The sequence below is a fragment of the Sciurus vulgaris genome, assembly GCF_902686455.1.
Source record: "Sciurus vulgaris genome assembly, chromosome: 9".
In the NCBI taxonomy this organism is placed as follows: Eukaryota; Metazoa; Chordata; class Mammalia; order Rodentia; family Sciuridae; genus Sciurus; species Sciurus vulgaris.
The window spans coordinates 42,729,648-42,751,518 of record NC_136469.1 but is presented as its reverse complement, the minus strand read 5'-3'; the positions used below and the strand labels follow the sequence as shown (position 1 = coordinate 42,751,518).

At 37.9% G+C, this 21,871-nt stretch overlaps 1 long non-coding RNA gene across 1 annotated transcript in view; it reads left to right on the top strand.

Annotated features, from left to right (window-relative positions):
• The first annotated feature begins 8,679 nt into the window (after positions 1–8,679).
• Positions 8,680–21,871, top strand: part of LOC306669965 — a 430,887-nt gene continuing 417,695 nt past the window's right edge. Inside the window, exon 1 of the long non-coding RNA XR_013766270.1 lies at positions 8,680–9,003. This is a non-coding gene — a long non-coding RNA (uncharacterized lncRNA). The remainder of the gene's footprint in view (positions 9,004–21,871) is intronic.

The following is a 21,871-nucleotide window of genomic DNA, read 5'->3' as shown; positions in this document are numbered from 1 at the left end:
AGATGACAGTGGGACAGTAAACTCAGACTGAGAGCTCCTCAAAGGGAAATATAGTGCTGTTTCTAAGTCTTTAGCACAACACCTGCACACACAGTAACACACAACAGTGGTTTTATTGAATGAGTAGAATGACCTGATGGGAGAAGGTAGTTAGATAGTATATTAGTTCCCTACGTCAAATACAAGTCTAGCAATTGAAAGAGTGTTTTTGTTGTTTTAGTCTCCAATTCTAGCATTTGGTTGAGAGGATATGTGTCAGGTTTTATGTATTTTTGTTTGTTTTTGGTTCTAGTAACACAGCAAAGCGCCAATCATCTTCCGCCTTCAGCCCTTTGCTTTAGGTGATACAAACTCCTGCCCTTACCACAATGATATATCAGAATCATTGGCTCATCGGTATCATCACATCTCCTAAAAGTAACACTTGGTGTAGAGAAAAGCATAAACAGAGACAAGGAAAGCTCACACTATACAAAAACTTCATCACTGAACATTTCCATTCACTTGGAATGAACAAAACTAAACTCACAATCAATATTAATTCTTAAGACTCTTAAGACTCTGAGAATATTGATTGTACCCAAATGCTCTCACATTTAAGAAATACTAAGAAAAAGTAAAACTAGTCAAACTGTTGTGCTTCTGTTAGGAAATGTACATAACATATATACCTACTATGTAGTATTGTAAGAATAGGAACAAGAATCCAGAATGAACATAGTGTACTTTATAAAATAGTTGCAGAATGCTTTTATTTGATAACTTTCCTAAGTTTTATTTGTAACTGATTGCAAATTTCTAATGAAAAAAATTCAAAGAAGATAAATTACTTTTTTTCTTCTACTTTATAGGATTACTGAAGTTTCTTTTACTATTCTTTATTTTCCCCCTTCGGTACTGGGTATGGAACCTAGGGGTGTTTTACCACTGAACTATGGCCTCAGTTCTTTTTATGTTTTCAGATACGGTCTCATTAAGTTGATTAAGTCCTCTCTAAGTTGCTAAGGCTGGCCTCAAATCTGTGATCCTCCTGACTCAGTTTCCCCAGGTGTTGGCATTACAGGCTTGAGCCACCATGCCAGCAAAGACCTACATTTTTCTTCCAGCTCCACTGAATCCAGTCTTAAATACCTTTCTATTAGAACTGATTGTTGTTTACGCTAATGTTACCATTGAAAGAAAAAAAATGTTACTCTATTAAAAGGTTACTCTATTAAAAGAAAAGAAGTAACCCATGGGTCTTATGATATTCTATTTTCTTGAGGTATTGTACCCAATTCTTTTGCCTTTGTTGCAAATTTAATTGCACTATATTTTGTATAAAATATAGGAAGAATTTAGGATCCTGAGATTTATTCTATTTCTAGCTTAACATAAATAAAATAAAACCACTCTAATAAAATAAACAATAATCTGAGTGATGTTATAGTCTTGGCAAATGTGTAAATAGCAGAGAATGTCTCAGTCCTTTTTCTGTTGCTATCTATTGTCATAGGCAAACAAGAGGCTAAAATTCCAAAGTCTAAGTTTTTGTGCTCCAACAACAAAAAATTTTGATCAGACATGAAAAGCCAAGCAAAATTATAAAAGAAAGCTTAAACAAGACCACTATCAAAAGCAAAAGAGAAAATGGAAGATCAAGTACAAGAGGCTTATAGGACTCCAAATATACAAAATTACAACAGACCAACACCAAGGCACATTATAATGAAAATACCTAACATAAAAAATAAAGACAGAATTTTAAAGGCTGCAAGAGAAAAGAAGCAAATTACATTCAGGGGGAAACCAATACAGTTATCAGCAGATTTTTCAATCCAGACGCTAAAAACTAGAAGGGCCTGGAACAACATTTTTCAAGCCCTGAAAGAATTCAAAGATGCCAACCAAGAATCTTATACCCAGCAAAACTTACCTTCAAATTTGATGATGAAATAAAATCTTTCCATGTTAAACAACTGCTAAAAGAATTTACAAAAAGAAAGCCAGCATTACAGAACATTCTCAGCAAAATATTCCATGAAAAGAGATGAAAAACAAAGAAGCAAATCAGCAATGGGAGGAACTATCCTAAAGGAATTGTCAAATAAAGGAAGAACCAAGTCGTGTCAAAATAAATAAATATATAAATAAAATGAGCCAAATGACCGGGAATACAAATCATATCTCAATAATAACCCTGAATATTAATGGCCTCAACTCATCAACCAAAAGACATAGACTGGAAGATTGGATCAAAAAGAAAGATCCAACAATATGTTGCCTGCAAGAGACTCACCTCATAGAAAGAGATACCCATAGACTAAAGGTGAAAGGATGGGGAAAAACATACCATGCACATGTACTCAGCAAAAAAACTGGGGTATCCATCCTCATTTCAGATAATGTGGACTTCAAGTCAAAGTTAGTCAGAAGGGACAAAGAAGGACATTACATATTGCTTAAGGGAACCATAAATCAGCAAGACATAACAATCAAAAACATCTATGCCCCAAACAGTGGCTCATCCATGTATGTCAAACAAATCCTTCTCAATTTCAGAAATCAAATAGACAATAACACAATAATACTAGGTGATTTTAACACACCTCTCTCACCACTGGACAGATCTTCCAAACAAAAATTGAACAAAGAAACCATAGACCTCAATAACACAATCAAAAATTTAGACTTAACGGACATTTATAGAATATACCATCCAAACAAGAGCGAATACACTATCATCTCAGCAGCACATGGATCCTTCTCTAAAATAGACCATATATTATGCCACAAAGGTAATGTAAGCAAATACAAGAAGATAGAGACACTACCTTGTATTCTATCAGATCATAATGGATTGAAATTAGAAATAAATGAAAGAGTAAAAAACAGAACACCTGGAGATTAAACAATATGCTATTACATGATGAATGGATAACAGAAGATATTAGGAAGGAAATTTAAAAATTCTTAGAGGTAAATGAGAACAAAGAAACATCATATCAAAATCTTTGAGACACTATGAAAGCAGTACTTAGAGGAAAATTTATTTCATGGAGCACATTCAATAAAAGAAGTAAAAATCAACAAATAAACGACCTAACACTACAGCTCAAAGCCCTAGAAAAAGAAGAACAGACCAACACCAAAAGTAGTAGAAGACAGGAAATAGTTAAACGCAGAGCTGAAATCAATGAAATTGAAACAAAAGAAACAATACAAAAAATTGACAAAATATATAGTTGGTTCTTTGAAAAAATAAACAAATTGATAAACCCTTAGCCACTCTAACAAAGAGAAGATGAGAGAAAACCCAAATCACTAAAATTCGAAATGAACAAAGAAATATCACAACGGACACGAGTGAAATACAAAACATAATTAGAAGCTATTTTGAAAATCTATATTCCAACAAAATAGAAAATTTTGAAGACATCAACAGGTTTCTACAGACATATGAATTGCCTAAATTCAACGAGGAGGACATACACAATTTAAATAGACCAATTTCAAGTAATGAAGTAGAAGAGGTCATCAAAAGTCTACCAACAAAGAAAAGTCCGGGACCAGATGGGTTCTCAGCCAAGTTCTACAAAACCTTTAAAGAAGAGCTCATTCCAATACTTCTCAAAGTATTCCATGAAATAGAAGAGGAGGGAACCCTCCCAAACTCATTCTATGAAGCCAATATCACCCTGGTACCCAAATCAGACAGAGACACATCGAGGAAAGAAAATTTCAGACCAATATCATTAATGAACATTGACGCAAAAATTCGCAACAAAATTTTAGCAAATCGCATACAAAAATATATTAAAAAGATAGTGCACCATGATCAAGTGGGTTTCATCCCAGGGATGCAAGTTTGGTTCAACATCCGGAAATCAAAAAATGTAATTCACTGTATCAATAGACTTAAAGTCAAGAATCACATGATTATTTCAATAGATGCAGAAAAAGCATTTGATGAAATACAGCACCCCTTCATGCTCAAAACACTAGAAAAAAAAGGGATAGTGGGATCATTCCTTAACATTATAAAGGCCATCATGCTAAGCCCATGGCTAATATCATTCTAAATGGTGAAAAACTGAAAGCATTCCCCCTAAAAAGTGGAACAAGGCAGGGATGCCCTCTTTCACCACTTCTATTCAACATCGTACTTGAAATGCTAGCCAGAGCAATTAGACAGACCAAAGAAATTAAAGGAATAGGAAAAGGAAAAGAAGAACTCAAACTATCCCTATTTGCTGATGTTATGAGTATATCCTTAGAGGAACCAGGAAATTCCACCAGAAAACTTTTAGAACTCATAAGTGAATTCAGTAAAGTAGCAGGTTACAAGATCAATGCTCATAAATCCAATGCATTTTTATATATAAGTGATGAATCCTTAGAAAGAGAAATTATGAAAACTACCCCATTCACGATAGCATCGAAAAAAATAAAATATTTGGGAATCAATGTCACAAAAGAGGTGAAAGACCTCTACAATGAGAACTACAGAACACTAAAGAAAGAAATTACAGAAAACCTTAGAAGATGGAAAGATCTCCCATGTTCTTGGATAGGCAGAATTAATATTGTCAAAATGGCCATACTACCAAAAGTGCTATACAGATTCAATGCAATTCTAATTAAAATCCCAATGATGTACCTTACAGAAATAGAGCAAGCAATTATGAAATTCATCTGGAAGAATAAGAAACCCAGAATAGCTAAAGCAATCCTTTGCAGGAAAAATGAAGCAGGGGGTATTGCATTACCTGAACTTCAACTTTATTACAAAGCAATAGTAACAAAGACAGCATGGTATTGGTACCAAAATAGACAGGAAGATCAATGGTACAGAATAGAGGACATGGACACAAACCCAAATAAATACAACATTCTAAGACAAAGGTGCCAAAAATATGCAATGGAGAAAAGATAGCCTCTTCAACAAATGGTGCTGGGAGATTTGGAAATCTATATGCAACAGAATGAAACTAAACCCATATCTCTCACCCTGCACTAAACTCAACTCAAAATGGATTAAGGAACTTGGAATCAGACCAGATACCCTGCGGATTATAGAAGAAAAATTAGGTCCAGATTTTCAACATGTTGGCCTAGGACCAGACTTCCTCAACAGGACTCCCATAGCACAAGGAATAAAAGCAAGAATCAATAACTGGGATAGATTCAAACTAACAAGCTTTCTCTCAGCAAAGGAAACTATCAGCAATGCGAAGAAAGAGCCTACAGAGTGGGAGAATATCTTTGCCAATCATACTTCAGATAGAGCACTAATCTCCAGAATCTATAAAGAACTCAAAAAACTCTACACCAAGAATACAAATAAGCCAATCGACAAATGGGCTAAGGAAATGAACAGACACTTCACAGAAGAAGATGTACAAGCAATCAACAAACATATGAAAAAATGTTCAACATCTCTAGTAATAAGAGAAATGCAAATCAAAACCACCCTAAGATTCCATCTAACCCCAATTAGAATGGCGATTATCAAAAATACAAGTAACAGGTGTTGCCGAGGATGTGGGGAAAAAGGTACACTCATACATTGCTGGTGGGGCTGCAAATTAGTGCAGCCACTCTGGAAAGCAGTGTAGAGATTCCTTAGAAAACTTGGAATGGAACCACCATTTGACCCAGCTATCCCACTCCTTGGTCTATACCCAAAGGACTTAAAATCAGCATACTACAGAGATACAGCCACATCAATGTACATAGCTGCTCAATTCACAATAGCCAGATTGTGGAACGAACCTAGATGTCCTTCAATTGATGAGTGGATAAAGAAACTATGGTATATATATACAATGGAATATTACTCTGCCATAAAGAATGATAAAATTATGGCATTTGCAGGCAAATGGATGAAATTGGAGACCATCATGCTAAGTGAGATAAGCCAATCTCAAAAAACTAAAGGACAAATAATCTCGCTGATAAGTGGATGATGACAAATAAGGGGGAGGGTGGGAGGAGTTAGTGTTAGGGTTAGGGTTATGGTTAGGTTTAGGGTTAGGCAGGGGGGCAAGAATGGAGGAAGGAAGGACTGTTTAGAGGGAAAAGAGGGGTGGGAGAGTTGAGGGGAAGGGAAAAATAATAGAATGAATCAAACAACATTACCATATGTAAATTTATGATTATACAAATGGTATGCCTTTAACCCATGTGCAGACAAACAACATGTATCCCATTTGTTTACAATAAAAAAATTTAAAAAAATTTAAAAAAGCAAAAGAGAATAGGTTGTCTCCAAGCATAAAATGACAAAAGGAAACAATGCTACTTCCAAACTTATTACTGTTTTATATTTGCCAAGAGAACTGGGTCTATCTTCTACAGTCACTAATAATTCAGTGTTTAACTCTGCCTCCCTTTTTGGCAGGAGAGTATTTGACCATAGCTGGACCTTTATGAAATTGTCATGGTGACCATTCCATTCAAGGGCGCTTCACCTACAAGTCAATCCTATGTTAATGCAGGTGCTGTGATTAATGACTAGGCAAACTTTATCTTAGTGTGTTTGCTCTACTAAAGAAATTTCCATTCTGGTATACATTGAGAAATCTGTAGTCAAAAATCCTAACTTTACCATGATTCCAGTAGAATGTTTAAGAATTAACCTCATGGAGCTATCCTTGTTGACATATTTCTTAATTGTCTCCATTTGTTTCCATCTGTTTATTTTCAGGGTTGGTATTTCTCTTGTTTTTATGTGTTACTAGATTATTCATTAGTGTTGAAGACAATAAAAAATAACTGTGACTCTGCCATATTATTGGTTTGTATTCCACTGCTCATTACTAAAAACCATGTAATAAAATGATTACCTTAGATCAGTTAATTTATAAAGAGTAAATGTATATTCAACCCACAGTTCTGGAAGTCCATGATCAAGGGACCATATCTGGTGAGGGTCTTCTTGGGGTGTTGTCTCTTCAGTTCCTGAGGTGATGCAAGGCATCAAACAGCCAAAGAGTAAGGTTGCTTATTGGGTTTCTCTTCCTCTTTTAATAAATTAACTAATGTAATCATAAGGGGTCCATCTTCATGATCTCATCTATTCCCAATTACTTTTGAAAATCCTCATCTCCAAATACCATTAAAATGTAACTTAGTGGGTAGTTTCAACATGAGTTTTGGAAGAGACAAGCTCTGAGATCAAAACAGAGACAAGAGATATTCACAAATTAACAGTAATGTTGCAAGCAAATTCTATAATTTTTTCAACAGATGGATTTTATAAAATTGGATTTCAGACACCAAAACAAAAAATGACAACAAAAAATTCCAAAAAGCATTAATGATGAATCCAGAATTATAAAAGAGCCTTTGATATCATTTTTATGCAGAAAAGAATAATAAAATGAAATAATTGAGTGAGTCATTTAAAGTAGAAATGATTAAGAATTATAGATCTTCACCCCTTAGTTTAGAGATGAAGATCTTCCATAACCACAATCAAAGAAGAAAGTTCTTTGAAAATTATAAGATCAGATAGAGGTAACCAAAGGAGAGATAGGCCAGATGTAGTTGAAAAAAGAATTTTATTGGGTTGGCTCTTGGGCAAGATTCACCAGTCCACCAGGGTGAGGGCTGAAGAAGTTGCATGTGGCCCCTGCTGGGTAGTACCTATATAGTCTGGGGTGGGCAGGAGAAGCTTGAGGACCTTGTGTCCTCCTAGAATTGCCCTAGGACTCCATTGACCATCAGGCAATTGTGAGGCACCATTAGGATTTTTCTGTCAGTGCCTGATTGGTTGTTCCTTCACACATCCACAGGTTGTATTGTTCCTTCACACATGTGCAGGCTGCCTGATGTCCTGCCCCCATCCAACCCCCTTGGACCACCCTAACATTACAGCCTTGCCTTTTTGATGATATAAGTTGCCAGAGTCCATCTGACTACTTCCTGCTTATTAGGGAGTGTCATGGGGAGAGGGCTCAGAAGTAGGGTCCATGGGGAGGCAGCTGTAGGAGTCCAGGAGAATTTGGTTGACAGTGACCCAAGCAACCTCACTGATTCAATTGCGGGCAAACCTGAGGAGAAATGGAGCAATCATCAGCAGGTGTCCCACCACTATTATGGGAGTAAGGATGGGAGCTAGCCAGATGAGAAGAGTGGAGTTTAGCCATCCTGGCCAGGGACCATCCTCCTGCTGCTGTTATTTGAGTCTTTCACTTAGGCTCCTGAGAGTTTCATCATTTTTGTCCACTAGTCCAGTTTCACTGATGTAGTAATAGCATTCTTCTCCTAGGAATAGGCATGTCCTCCCTTTGTCTGCCATCAGAAGATTTAGCACTTGGCAGTTCTGTAAGAAAACTTAGACAATAGATGTCATTTCCCTTTGTAGAGAGGCTAAAGAGGAAGTGTTGGGACTAATGACATGTTAACTAACTCGGGTTAACTCCTTATGCCATGGGGAGTGAGCAAGATCAAGGCCTTAAAGGTGGTTTCAGAAGTTAATGACTATAAATTGGACCACCATCAGGGATTGGTTAACAACAGTTCCACGAACGTGATTAGCTCATGCTTGCCATATAGTCCTATGGGACTCTCGCCTGGTTGACCCTCCCCACCCCTGGGCCTTGCTGACCTTTAAGCTGATTGGTTCCCGCCTAGCCTCCACCCTACATGAAAGCTGTGTGACTTCCTCAATAAATGAGTTCCTGCTCTGACTGGTCTCCCTGACGCATCTGATTGTCCTCCATCTGGAGGGCTGGGAGCAGGCGATCAGTTGGCCCTAACTTTCCTGGTCTGATCTTGTTGGGGAATGCTCCCTTCCCTTGTCGATGGTCGAGAAGAGCAAGGGGGCTTAAGACCCCGACATCTGGTGCCCATCGTGGGGACCCTCAAGGCTGATCCACAGCCAAAGGGAAGAGGCAGCTTCGAAACTGAAAGTACCAGCAGATCAGGCCAAGCGAGTTCTGAGGTAAGGGCATCCATGAAAAGATGGGACAAACACACCACACATGGTGACCCTGTGCTCTCGGCTCTTAGACTCATGTTGAAGAGTAGGGGCCTTGAGTTGTCTGATACACAGGCAGAAAAAGCCTGGGACACCTTTACTCGGGTGGGCCCTTGGCTTCCTGCCACTAATCTTTTTGACTGGTCCACATGGGATCATGTAGAACAACTTGTTGTTGTGCTATTTCTATGCCAACTGCTCTGGCATTGTACAAGATAAAATCAAAAACCTAAGATCTGGAACATCGTAGGAACGAGCTCCACTCTAATTTCCTCTGGACTGGGTTACATGAGTGGCTGCCCTACCTCCTCCCGCTTATGGGACCGCTAATCACCATTATCCTTGTGTTCACCTTTGGGCCTTGCATAATCAATAAGCTTATCTATGTCCTGAAAAGCCAGGCTAAATCTGTGCAGCTCATGGTGGTCCGACAGCATTATCCCGCCCTTCATAATGATAGTTGGGAGCCCTATAGGATCATGGATCACTTGTATCAGGACACTGGAGTCTAAGTATCTCTCCCTTAAGCCCTGCTCCTCCTGAGGGGCCCGCCTAAAGTGCTAAGATGGTAGTCAATGACGGGTAAGATCCTCAGAGGGGGACAACCTAAGACAGGCACACCTTCGAGTAAGGCGGATCCCCAAACTGCTAGGGTGATGTTCCAAGATGGATAAGACCCTCCCAGGGGCAACCTAAGACAGACACACCCTTAATAAAAAACAAAAAAGGGGGATAAGTTGGAACTAATGACACGTTAACTAACTCAGGCTGACTCCTTACTTCCTGATGAGTGAGCAAGATCAAGGCCTCAAAGGTGGTTTCAAAAGTTAATGTTGATAAATCGGACCACCGTCAGGGATTGGTTAACAATAGTTCCACGAACATGATCAGTTCATGCTTGCCATATAGTCCTATGGGACTCTTGCCTGCATGAACCCCCTAGGCCTTGCTGACCTTTAAGCTGATTGGTTCCTGCCCAGCCTCCACCCTACATAAAAGCTGTGTGACTTGCTCAATAAATGAGTTCCTGCTGTGACTGGTCTCCCTGACGCATCTGATTGTCCTCTGCCTGGAAGGCTGGGAGTGGGCAGTTAGTTGGCCCTACCTTTCCCGGTCTGACCTTGTTGGGGAGTGCTCCCTTCCCTTGTCAATGGTTGAGAAGAGCGAGGGGGCTTAAGACCCCGACACAAGGATGCCAGTAGCAACCTCCTGTCTTTTATTCATAAAGAGGTGGAAAGGATGGTTAGGCTTGGGAAGAGAGAGGAAGGGAAGATATGAGAGCATCTCTGAGTTTGTAAAAAGAACTGGCCACTAAATTGGGGGAGGTGAGGGGTCCATGAGGGGTCTCCTTTGCTACCTGGTATAAGGGTTTTGCAAGAAGAGCAAAGTTGGGGACTCAGTGCCTGAAGAAGTCAGCCAAACCCAGAAAGGAGAGAATGTAATCTGCTGTTTCGGTTGGCTGTAGGTTCTGGAGGGATTGGATTCTGTCTATTGTGAGGCTCTTAGAGGTAGGAGTGAGGAAAATGCCTAAATATGTGACTGAAGAGGTAGAAAGCTGAACCTTGACTGGAGAGACCTAGCCTTGAGATCCTAGAAGGTTAAGGAGCTGGGTAGTGTGAGTTTGGGAGGTCTAAAGGGATGATCTGCACAAGAGGAGATCATCCACATATTATAGAAAACACTATCCCCCAAATTACAAGTAGCCAAATTCTGAGTTAGGAGTTGTCCAAAGAGGTGGGGACTGTCCTGGAAACCCTGGGGTAAAACTGTCCAAGTTAGCTGTTGAGGCCTAAAGGACATAGGATCCCATATGAAGGCAAAGAGGTAATAAGAGTGAAGATGGAGAGAAACTAGGGAAAAGCAACCTTGAGATCCAGGACTGTGAAGTGAAAGGTGGAAGGGGGAATGTGAGAAAAAAGAGTGTAAGGGTAGGAACCACTGGATGGATGGAAATGACCACCCCATTAATTAAGAAGAGATCCTGGACCAAGTGATGTATCCCTGAGGGTTTACATACTGGCAAGATGGGAGTATTGCAAGGGGAATCAGTAGGAATGAGGAGTTCCTGATTAAGTAACTGGTCTATGATGGGTTTAAGTTCTTCTCTGTGAGCATGGAAGATATGTAACTGGGGATGAGAAGGAAATTTAGTTTGAGGTTTCAGTTGGATAAGGACTGGTTTATGGTGGGAAGCTGTAATGAGACAAGGAAATAATAGAAATTGCTATAGTTGTGTGTTATGTAGTAATAATAAGTTGTATTTTTTATTTGCCTGAACTTGTAAAACTAAAATAAAGGTGCCTAATGACAAACTTGCTGTGAGGCAGGATAACACTCCTGAACAATGCTGATATAAACTTTTATCTATGATTTGAGTGGGGGCTCCTAGTACAGTTGTGTTCTGGTCTTTATCAATGAAGACCAGAGCATGACTGGGCTGAAAATCACTACTTAAATTCCTGTACCTTTGGAGCACACTGTCAACAGCACCGTGACCAGAGGACTCCACGTTGCTCTGTCTCTTGACTGCCCCAGCTGCTGTCTATTCTATCACTAATTGCTGATCAACCATTGTCACCGAGGTCAGACGACTGACCACCTCTCCTGAGGTGATGACTGCCACCCAGCCTCCAGATTATCGGACAGCCAAGGACAGTCAGAGACATCTGAGGAGCTGAGAGAGGCTATGGTTGAGAAGAATCCCCTCGGTCTTGCTGATTGACTTCTTGGCTAAGAGACATTGCATTGAGTAAGTCCATGGGGATTGGACTCTAGGTGAACAAGGGAGTGAATCTTCAATGTATTTGTGACTTGCAATTATTAGAAATGTTAAGTTGATTGTGCATTGTATGAATAAAATCCACTTGTTGGAACCAAACTTGATTCTTCTCTTACTCACTGCTCACAACAGAAGCTATGATTAGTCTGGAGGTGTCCCAGACTTGAGGGTTGACTAGGTCTGGGGGCAGCAGTAGAGTAGGTGGTGTAAGAGTGCTAGAGAGTGTAAGGATCAGAGGTAGGAGGAGGTACGTAGTTGGATCCCTGGGGAAAAGTCGTAAGGTAGCCCCTAGGAGTTGGAGAATTTCTCTGCCTGGGTGGCAATTGGGCAGGATGGAATGACCAGGAAAGAGTGTGTGAAATGGTATCTGTCTAAGGTACAGGTTAATTTAGTTGTCTTTTTTGGAAAGGAGGTGTCCCCTCAATTCCCATAACTAAGACCTGGGAAGGAAACGGGCTCTGAGTGGGCAGGAGACAAAAATAGGTAGCCTCTGTGACCAAAAGAAGGGTTATAGACTTACCCACTACCTGGAGCATTACCCTGGACTCTCGAGGGTGATGAGGGTCCTCGAGTCTGTGCTCCTTCAATCTTCTGCAAATTCCAACAGCTTGACAGAAGGGACCGCCTGACTGGTCATATCCCCACGTGGAGGTGCTGGGGAAGGGCCAATCATAGTACATCACTTGTCCAGTGTCCTGCTTGTTCATAGGTGGGACATGGCCTGGAGGGGGACCGTGGGTTTAGGCACCAATGGGCCCAGTGAGCTTCACATTTGCACTTGAAGCAAGCCTGTGGAGGAGAGGATTGCTGTTTCCCCTTTGAAGCTTTCACTGGAGCTGCAGGCTGCAGGGCAGCTACCAAGGCTTGGGTTTGGAGTGTCACCTTTTTCTATAAATGAGTCTGCCTGGCCAGTTCAACTGATTTCTCTCGAGCATTATAGACTTTGAAGGCCATTTTACCAGATCTCAAATAGGAGTCTAAGGGCCCTCCTCATCTCGTTTGAGCTTCTTTCTGATATCTGGGGATGATTGAGAAATAAAGTGGGTTTCTAGTACCATAACCCCAGAGGGAAACTCAGGGTCCAGTTTAGTATACTTGGTAAGGGCCTCTGTGAGATGATTGAGGAATAAGGCTGGGTTTTCATCTGGATCCTGGGTAATTTCCCTCAACTTATCAAAGTTAACCAATTTGTTGTTGAACACTTCCTACATGTCCGCTATGAGGTATTGGACCATGCGAGTGCAATGGCGGCAACTCTGTTGGCCTTACTGATAATCCCAATTTGTTTTGGGTACTAGGACTGCCACTGCACCCATGTCTAGGGTCTTGTCCATTAAGTAGACCTGATTGGCATGATCCTGTACTACCTGCTAGATGCAGGTTCATTTGTCTGGGATGAGAGTGGAAGAAAGAATGACATAGATGTCATGCCAGGTGAGGTCATAGACCTGAGAGAGATATCTAAACTCTTTAATATTGGTAGAAGAGTCAGCAGAGAAAGACCCTGGGCACTTCTCAATCTGGGAAAGATCCTGGAGTGAGAATAGTATGTGGACTCACACAATGCCCTCTGCACCACCCACCTCCTGGACAGGACAAAGAAGTACTGGGTTGGGTTGGGGGCACTGATGAGATTGGATGTGGGTGCTAACAGGAGAGGAGATAGGTGGGGAGGAGGAGGGAACTTTGGGGAAGGGGAGGAGGGGGAGCTGTAGCTGAAGGAGAGAGGAGAGGAGAGAGAAGAGGAGGAAGTCTGGCCTGAGGAAGGAGCGGGAGAATATGGGGATGGAGCTGAGAGAAGTTCCAATGGATCTGAAAATAAGGAAGAGGGCTCAGAAGAGCAGAGTGGAAGGGGTTTGGGACAGTCCCTGGATAGGAGAACTTGGGCAGTAGAACAGGTAGAACAAGGGGAAGGATGAGAGCGTGGATATCAAAAAGCCTGAACATAAGGCACTTCTGACCATTTCTCTGTCCAGCAACAGTAATTGACCAAATCAGAATTTGAAAGTCAGAAGTTCCCTCTGAAGGCCATTTTGAGCCATTGTCTAAAACGTACTAGAGCCAGGACACAGTTGAGTAAAAGACCACCTGCTTATGGTATAAGTGTTGGGTGCGTCCTAATTTAGTAAAATTAAAGTACAGGCAGCCAAGGGAGTCTTGGAGTCTAAGGAGGACTCAGTGTTTCCCCATGACTTTTCAGTATTACCTGGGGAGAACAGGTACAGAAAGATGTGTTCCAAATTCTGATCATGCTCACTAAAGGAATGGGAAGTGGGCTAGCTGGAGGTTGGGGCATCTTTTCAACCCGCCAGGGCCTTAAACAGAACAGGCAGGGAGTCTGTGGTGGGGACATGACCTGCGGACAGACCCCTGTAATGGAGGGTGCATCTGGAAGGCCAAGGGAAATGCAATGGAAGTTACTTCACTTCTGTCAGCCCAGATGAAGAGAAACAAAGTGGTATAGGGATTTCCTGATTCATTTGAAAGAGAGGACAGATCTCAACCCCTATGGGGGAGGCCTGAGAACCCTTCCTGGGTTTCAGCACCAAATGTACGATCAGATGGAGGTAACCAAAGGAGAGATATGCCAGATGCAGTTGAAAAGATAACTTTATTGGGTTGGCTGCGTTGTTCCTTCCCACATGCATGGGCTGCATTGTTTCTCTGTGCATGCGCGGGCTGTCTGATGTCCTGCCCCCATCTAGCCACCTTGGACCACCCCAACAAAAATAATTTAGAGCATAATTCTAGCTTGAGTTTCAAATGCAATATTATTTTGTACCAATGCTTTTGTGTTTACTCTCAACAGTGTAATAAATTTCATTGCACAAATAAAGAAAATGCAGTTGAAAATTTCATGTGTATTTATTTTTAATTCAGATAAATAAAGTTGGATATAGGGAGAGTAGATATCAACACTTCTTAGTAATTTGAAATGGCATTAAGATTGGAGCATTTAAAGTCACTGGAGTGTCCTCTTCATGCATTTGAGTCATGCCCTATCCCACAAGTCCAAATCCTTACAGTAGTAAGATCAGTTTAAAGAGTGTAAAATTAGTAATATTAATGGAAGGAACAGAAGATAAATCAGCAACATACATGAAGAAGAATGTATGCTGAATTATGAAGGTATGAATTACTTTGGGGTAATGCTTTTTATATAAAGAGATAATTTTTTTAAAATAACTGACTTTGGTGTAACATTTTATTTTCCAACATTTTAATAATCATTGTTATGATACTCTTCAATATATAAGAGCTGCACAAGGAGCTTGGTTTAAATATGAGATCCTAGCTTCATTTTTCATGGCTTTCAATTCAGGGAAATATGGTCCCATTTGTCACCTAAAATGTTAAGTTAAAATAATGAAGATTTTTATTCTGAATACAGCACATATATCAGATCATTTCAGCATTTTTTATACCACTGCTGAAATATTATAGTACACTTTTTTATTACAGTAAAGAAAACTATATAAGTGGAAAGTTTTTGTTTTCCTTTTTTAGGGGAAAGACTGTTAGAAGTGGGTATATAAAAATACATTTTTTTTTCAGAGATCATGACAGACTGAAAATAAAACCTCATAGTGCTATATTATTGTTCTTATTTTTCTTTATGAAAGTATCAATCTATATGATATCTTCATTAATCAAAATACTGATCATCATGTGCTTTCTGTAATAAATTTTCTTCTCAAATTTTTTCATAATGATTGTGAAGTATCTCTAAGAAAGATCTTGACTAAAAGAAGTAAATTATCATGAAGTAGAAGTCAGTCAAATAGATAAATATAATGGATATTATATTTAGAAAAGATGGTTAGTAGATGAATTTAATGAACAATCCATTGATAGCATGAGGTATGTAGAGATCATAAACTCTTCTTTCACCAAAAATGACTGAATGAATTTATCAATAAGGTTACATAATATAATAGAAAATAATAGTGGTAAATTTCAAATTCAAAAGACTCAAACACTATTTTTTATGCTAATCATAGCATATGCTAACATCAGGAATGTTTTGAGTGCAAATATCCTTGTCATATCTTTATTTTTTTAAAATCAATCATTTGGAACTTGCTATTCTTCATAGATTAGTTGACATCAAGTCTATACCAATATTTGTATATTAACTCTATCATTGTAGTCTTTTTTTGACATGAAAGTCATGTGTTGATCATTTGATTAGTCTATGTGATGAATCGTTTCTCTCACTATGTGAGAATATATGTAGGTATGTATATACATTAATGTTCCCCAAATAAGTATGATTTCTTCTACTAAAAGCATAATACATAATTACATAGTAAGCAAAGGAAATGTACTTTAAAATAAAAACTATAACAAAACTAACAAATGAATTATTAATAGAATCCAAAAAATCTATACATATAAACATAATCACATTTCATCTTTGATATGGATCATAATCAGAATGCATAGAAATTATAAGGGGCTTAGTATCACTTTGGGCAAGAATGGTAAATTCAAATGTCTACACAAGCAAGGAAAGTGACATGAATTAAGAATAGCTGCGCAGGTTGCACTTACAGTATATGACCCAAAGAGGGGCAAAGAGGAAGCAATGACTCAGTTCTTGATGACTACAATGTGAGAGTAGAGGTGATGGTTTATAAGTGTAGACACTTGAATTCTTATGTGAAATCTTTTGATTCATTTTTTAATATTAGAAATTTATATAAAACAAACAACTCCAAAACCGAACTCATTTTCAGATGATGTCTGATGTTAGCTAGTTTATGATTTCTGGTTCCAGCACTATATAATATTTTTAGAAAAGATATAATTTTATAAAGTGAAGCAACTAGTCAAGATCATAGTTACTTTATCATAAAACAGTTAACAACACTGAGGGTTCTCCAATCATGTCTCTTTTGCACACGTTTGCATATTAATGGAAAAACTTACTCATCCAAAATTTTCCCAAAAAGTTCATTTTAATTTTCCCATAGGCACAAAAATAACTATTAACATTTCTTGATGTTTGAAGTTCTGAGTGTTTTGTGATTCTAGAATCTGAAAATCTGAAGCGTCTCTTAAATGTAATCTTCAAAACCTTCCAAGGAGTACATATCAATACTGTTGATTTTAAAGTTTACACTAATATTGAAGTGTATTATTTTCTTTACAACAGAAATCACAAAAAGTAGAAATTCATTTGTTTACTTTTATATCCCAAATAACATTGGCTTTTAATGATCACTATTTACATGAAAATTGTGTGCTTCTTAGTTTATTTATTAATGTCTATTCCATGCCAGGGAGATTTCAGAATGTTAACCTCTGTATCTTTCTAAACTCTCCATAAATAATTGATCATATTTTCTAAACTAACTCTAAAACTTTGTATGCATTCAGAATTCTCTTCTCAATGTCATTATTCTTAATCTCCTTTCCCCTTCTCTCTTAGAGCTTCTAATCATGTCAGTTAACTCAATGGTGTATTCATTAGCAATAATGTCCATATATGCCAAAGAATTATTATAAAAAGAATACCAGAAAAAATAAAGCCTGTAGTTCTGGTTCTTCTTGAAAGTCCACTGAATGTTCTTTCTTTTTGCATTTTCCTCCTTTAATATTTTTTGTCTAACCTGGAATAATTCTTCCTAAATCATGCTTTGATTAGGTCATTCCACAGTTCAAAAACCAAAGTTTGTCATTGTTTTCTAGAATTCTGTGTGCAACTTTTTCCTTCAGTTTTAAAACCATTCCCTGCTTTATTTATTAAATAAGAAATATAGAATAATAATCAATCAATTGCATTTTAACCTTATTTGTCTAGCTAAGCATTTAGATGACTGTTTTCCTACCTAGATTTCCTGGAATATCCTTTTTTATATATAGCAAGATCATATCTGGAGATATTAATATGTCTATTTAAATCTAAGTGTTTTCCCTTATCATTCTAAGCACAAAGTCTTTACTTCTCCTTGACAAAGGGAATGCATTTTTCTCTTACTGAAAGTTGAAGGTATACATTGACACCCTGACTTCATGGCTTTTTTAATTTTATTGTTGTTGTTGTTTTCTTAGAAGGAAAAGAAAAGTCAGTAGGATAAATTAGTTAAAGGGAAAGAAAGTGAGAATATTACCCTCTGAGTGGGAGGAAAAGCCCGAGGGGTATGATCACCTACAGGAAGGGAGAGAAAGAAATTGGCAGGTATATGCTCTTAGACACCTATACTTCTTCCATGAAGTATAAGGAATTATAACAAATTTTTAATTCTGCTACATCTGGGGAGAAGAGATTTCAGATGCCAGGTTCTGGCCCAAGGAAAGATTTTCCTCTCCAACTTGCTATGAGAGTGGTAGTTGGCTCTCTTCAAGGGACTAGGCAGCCATGAAACACATTTAACCTGAATAAAACAACTTTACACTTTTGCACATCTAAGTGTGATGAATAAGATATAGCCACATATGCGTATCTCATTCATTCTCCAAGACTGAATTCAAAATGTATCTTTATTTTATTTGAAAATATCATGAGACTAAGTAATTCTTTTTGTCTATATTGATCTTGCCTTTTCTTGGTGTATTTTTCCTATTTTTTCATATTGAAAAAATCAAAATTTTGGAGAATTGTTTAAAGAAGAATATTCTGTGGAAAAATGTTAAGTCTGCTAATAATCTTTGTTATTACTACCAACTTAATGCAATAAATATGGTAAATCTTTTGTTGCTTGGCATCTCAAATGCACCATAATTGCTTCCTAAGTAGTATTGTTAGCCAATGTTGGCAATATTTTTTTTATTAACAATATGTGACAACAAGCAATGCAGTACATCTTATAAACAAACAAGTGCTCTGGGGCTTGGTTGATGTCCTTTTGGGAATGTTCTGTTCTACTTGGTTAAGTTTCCTCCGTGAACAAATTTTAGATCCCTTAACTGAAAGTAATTCAAAACAGAAAAATATAAATCCCATTAAACTTAACAGGCACTTTCAAAATGCAAAAATCCATTACACTCACAAACTGTACATACAAGCCAAGTTGTGCATGTTCTATTGATTTTTGTGATATAATGATGTCCCTTAATCCCTGCTCCTGGATATCCAATCTTTACAACTGGCCCTTTATACCTCAATATCTAGGTTGAACAATGCCTGAGGTTCTGAGATGAATCATGCACTTAGTTCAGTACACAGATGTTTTTCCTGTCAGACTGGCTCTAGCCCAAGGCAGGTAATTAGATTTTTGTCTTGTTCCTAAGAACTGTCATGCCCTTGATGATCTTGATGCTTTATGCCTGGCCTTTTAGTTTCATTACTTTATCCCCCAAAAATACACTGGATGTGTTATACAGAGCCTGTCATTTAATACATAGGGAAAATGTTCAATTGTTTGCAGAATAATCTCTTCTAAATTAATGGTTAAATTTGAAAAAGTGAATATTGGTCTCTTTGTCATTGTATTTTCTTTAATAAAGATTGTAAATGCAATAAAAGATAAATATCATTGGTTTATCTAATTGTTGGCTCTTTTATGGTATACTGGTCTTTCATTTTCTCAGTGTAAGTCTTGTGTCCAAATCTTCTTGTTCATATCCCAAGAAAGAAAAGTACATGTGCAAGGGCACACACAAAAAACACACAAATTGTTTTAGAAAGTATTATTTTCTGCTCTGAAGTCTGATGTACTATGATATATTCATTTTATTGTATTCTAGTGTATTCTTTTGAAAAACAGCATAGAACAGTTATGTATTGATTTTCAAGCCACAAATAAGATACAAGCCACAATTCAAAAAATAATCTTCAAGTAAGGGGGGATCTAACCCCAGGGATGGCTCATTGTACTACACTAGGTAATATATTCAAGGATAAGCATATAACCCAGTCACATTTCAGGAGATGAAAGGAAAACTTTTTTTAGGGCATAAGCATAGAGACTCAGATTTTTTGTCTGGAAGTTAAGGGTCACAATTTCATAACAGAAGAGAAATAAACTAAGTCTTTGGCGCTATCTGTGGCACTATATTAAGCGCTGGTTGTAGTCAGCCATATTTCTGGACTTCCAGCTGTATACACCAATAAATCCTCTTTATGTGTAAATGAGTTTGTCACTTTCAAGTTTTTTTCATTGAACATAAACAACATTTGAAGATAAAGAGGAGGAGAGCACAGAGGGATTCTGAGACTCTGGCCTCTAATAATTAGATGCCAAGATCAGTAGAGGAAAGACGTGTCCCATTACAATTCATCTCTAACGGATTATAAAGCTTATAGGAACACCAGTCATATTGGCCATATTGAGGGCTATAACCTCATGTGGATGCTCCACTATGGGGCATAACTTCATAACTTGGCTTGACACTCTTTGTCACAGATGAAAGTTCCCAACAAAGCATTAAAAAACCTAATCTTTTGTTCTACCTTTGTGGGAAGTGATGGAACAATGCCCAGTTTGTGCCCTTCCAACCTGGGTGAGAAATCCTCTGACATTTTGTGAATGCCCACATCCTTGGTGATCTAGGAGAATGAAAAGGACCTACATTTATGCCTGATTAAATTCTAAGGGATATCCTTTGCCATAATGGAGAATAAACCATGAGAAGATTACCTTTATGATAATCTTAAATAAGAATATTGAGTGGCTACTGTGGATTGTACATGGATTGTACTGTAAACTATAGAATCCAGAGAAAGATACTTATATAATAATAATTATAATTTTATATTTATTTATTTCTCTCTCTATTTTCTTTTAACCCTGGGCCATGCAAACTTTCCCAAATCAGTCAAGTTTGGGTACAGGTTTTCATATGAAATTACTATGGTTCCTTAAGTTTTCTTATGAAATTTACAGAATTTTCCCAAAAGTACTAGATCTTCCCAACCCAGGCCTTCAAATAGAGATCAAGAGACTTTACAAGACAAAAGAATCAGAGGGATATGATTATCCTGCTGAGTTTTACTGTGTGATTATAAAGAAGGAGGGAACATAGTTGTTTGATTGGTATATTTTCTAACTGCACTTAGGGTGGAGGCCATATTCACTGTTTCTGATCTTCACTTGGAAATTTATAGCATTCTTTTTCTGATTTGTAATTGACTCAGGCAAACAGCTTAAAATATAGCATGATGTAATTCAATTTGTCAAAATTATTAAGCCAAATTTTTTAAATGGTAGAAACCCTGATAATACATTAAGGAGAGTAGGAGGCACTACTGTTTGAGAAAGACTGAGTGTGTTGATAAATATAACAAACACAAAGATGTTGGTGATGAAACATTTGTGTATGAGTTCAACAAATAGATTATTAGATTAGATCATTAGAACACTTAAAATAAGAATGATATGAATATCTTTTCTGTTTTAAAAGCAAACTCTTTCATATTGCTTTCATAATACTGGCAAAATGATTGACTTAGAAATTCTAATTTTCCTGTTGACTCTCACTTTTTAGACCTTTAAAATTGTTTTCCATGTCAAATCAATAGTCATTTGTTGAGCTAAAAATAATTTGCCTGATTATTCCCTGAGAGTTTCTTCTCTCTATGCCCTGCATTTTTGACTCCAATAATTCTATTATTTGAGTACCATTTATTCAAAAATCCAGTCTTTAAGCACTTATTGAATAAGTGTTATGTGTCAATAAGTCAATGTGTGAAGAATACTGCTATGGTTTGGAAGTGGTTTGTTCCCCAAATGTCCATTCATTGTTAGTTCTCATATGACCCTTTGGAAGTTCTCATAAGAGTGCTTTATAAAAAGTTCAAGTACAGCCAAGTGTGGTGATACAGGCCTAAAATCCCAGCAACTGGGGAGTCTGAGGCAGGAGGATAGTGAGTTTAAAGCCATCCTCAGCAAAAGCAAGGCACTAAACAACTCAGTGAGACCTTGTCTCTTGTCACTGCCAACAGCAACAATTGCTCAGGTATTTATCGGAGGGGCCTGGAAATAAACTATTTTTCCTATGTTCACTAATTTATAGAGGAAGAGAGACTTTGAGAAGAGATGCTTTGCTTAGAGGTTAGAGGAAGAGAAACTTTGCTTAGAGAGAAAGTTTTAGAGAAAGAAAGGCTTCTATGCTTATCAGAGATCTATTTCTTCTTAGGCTTCTGCAGCTTCTTTTAAAGGTGCATCCTGCATCCTGTGAAC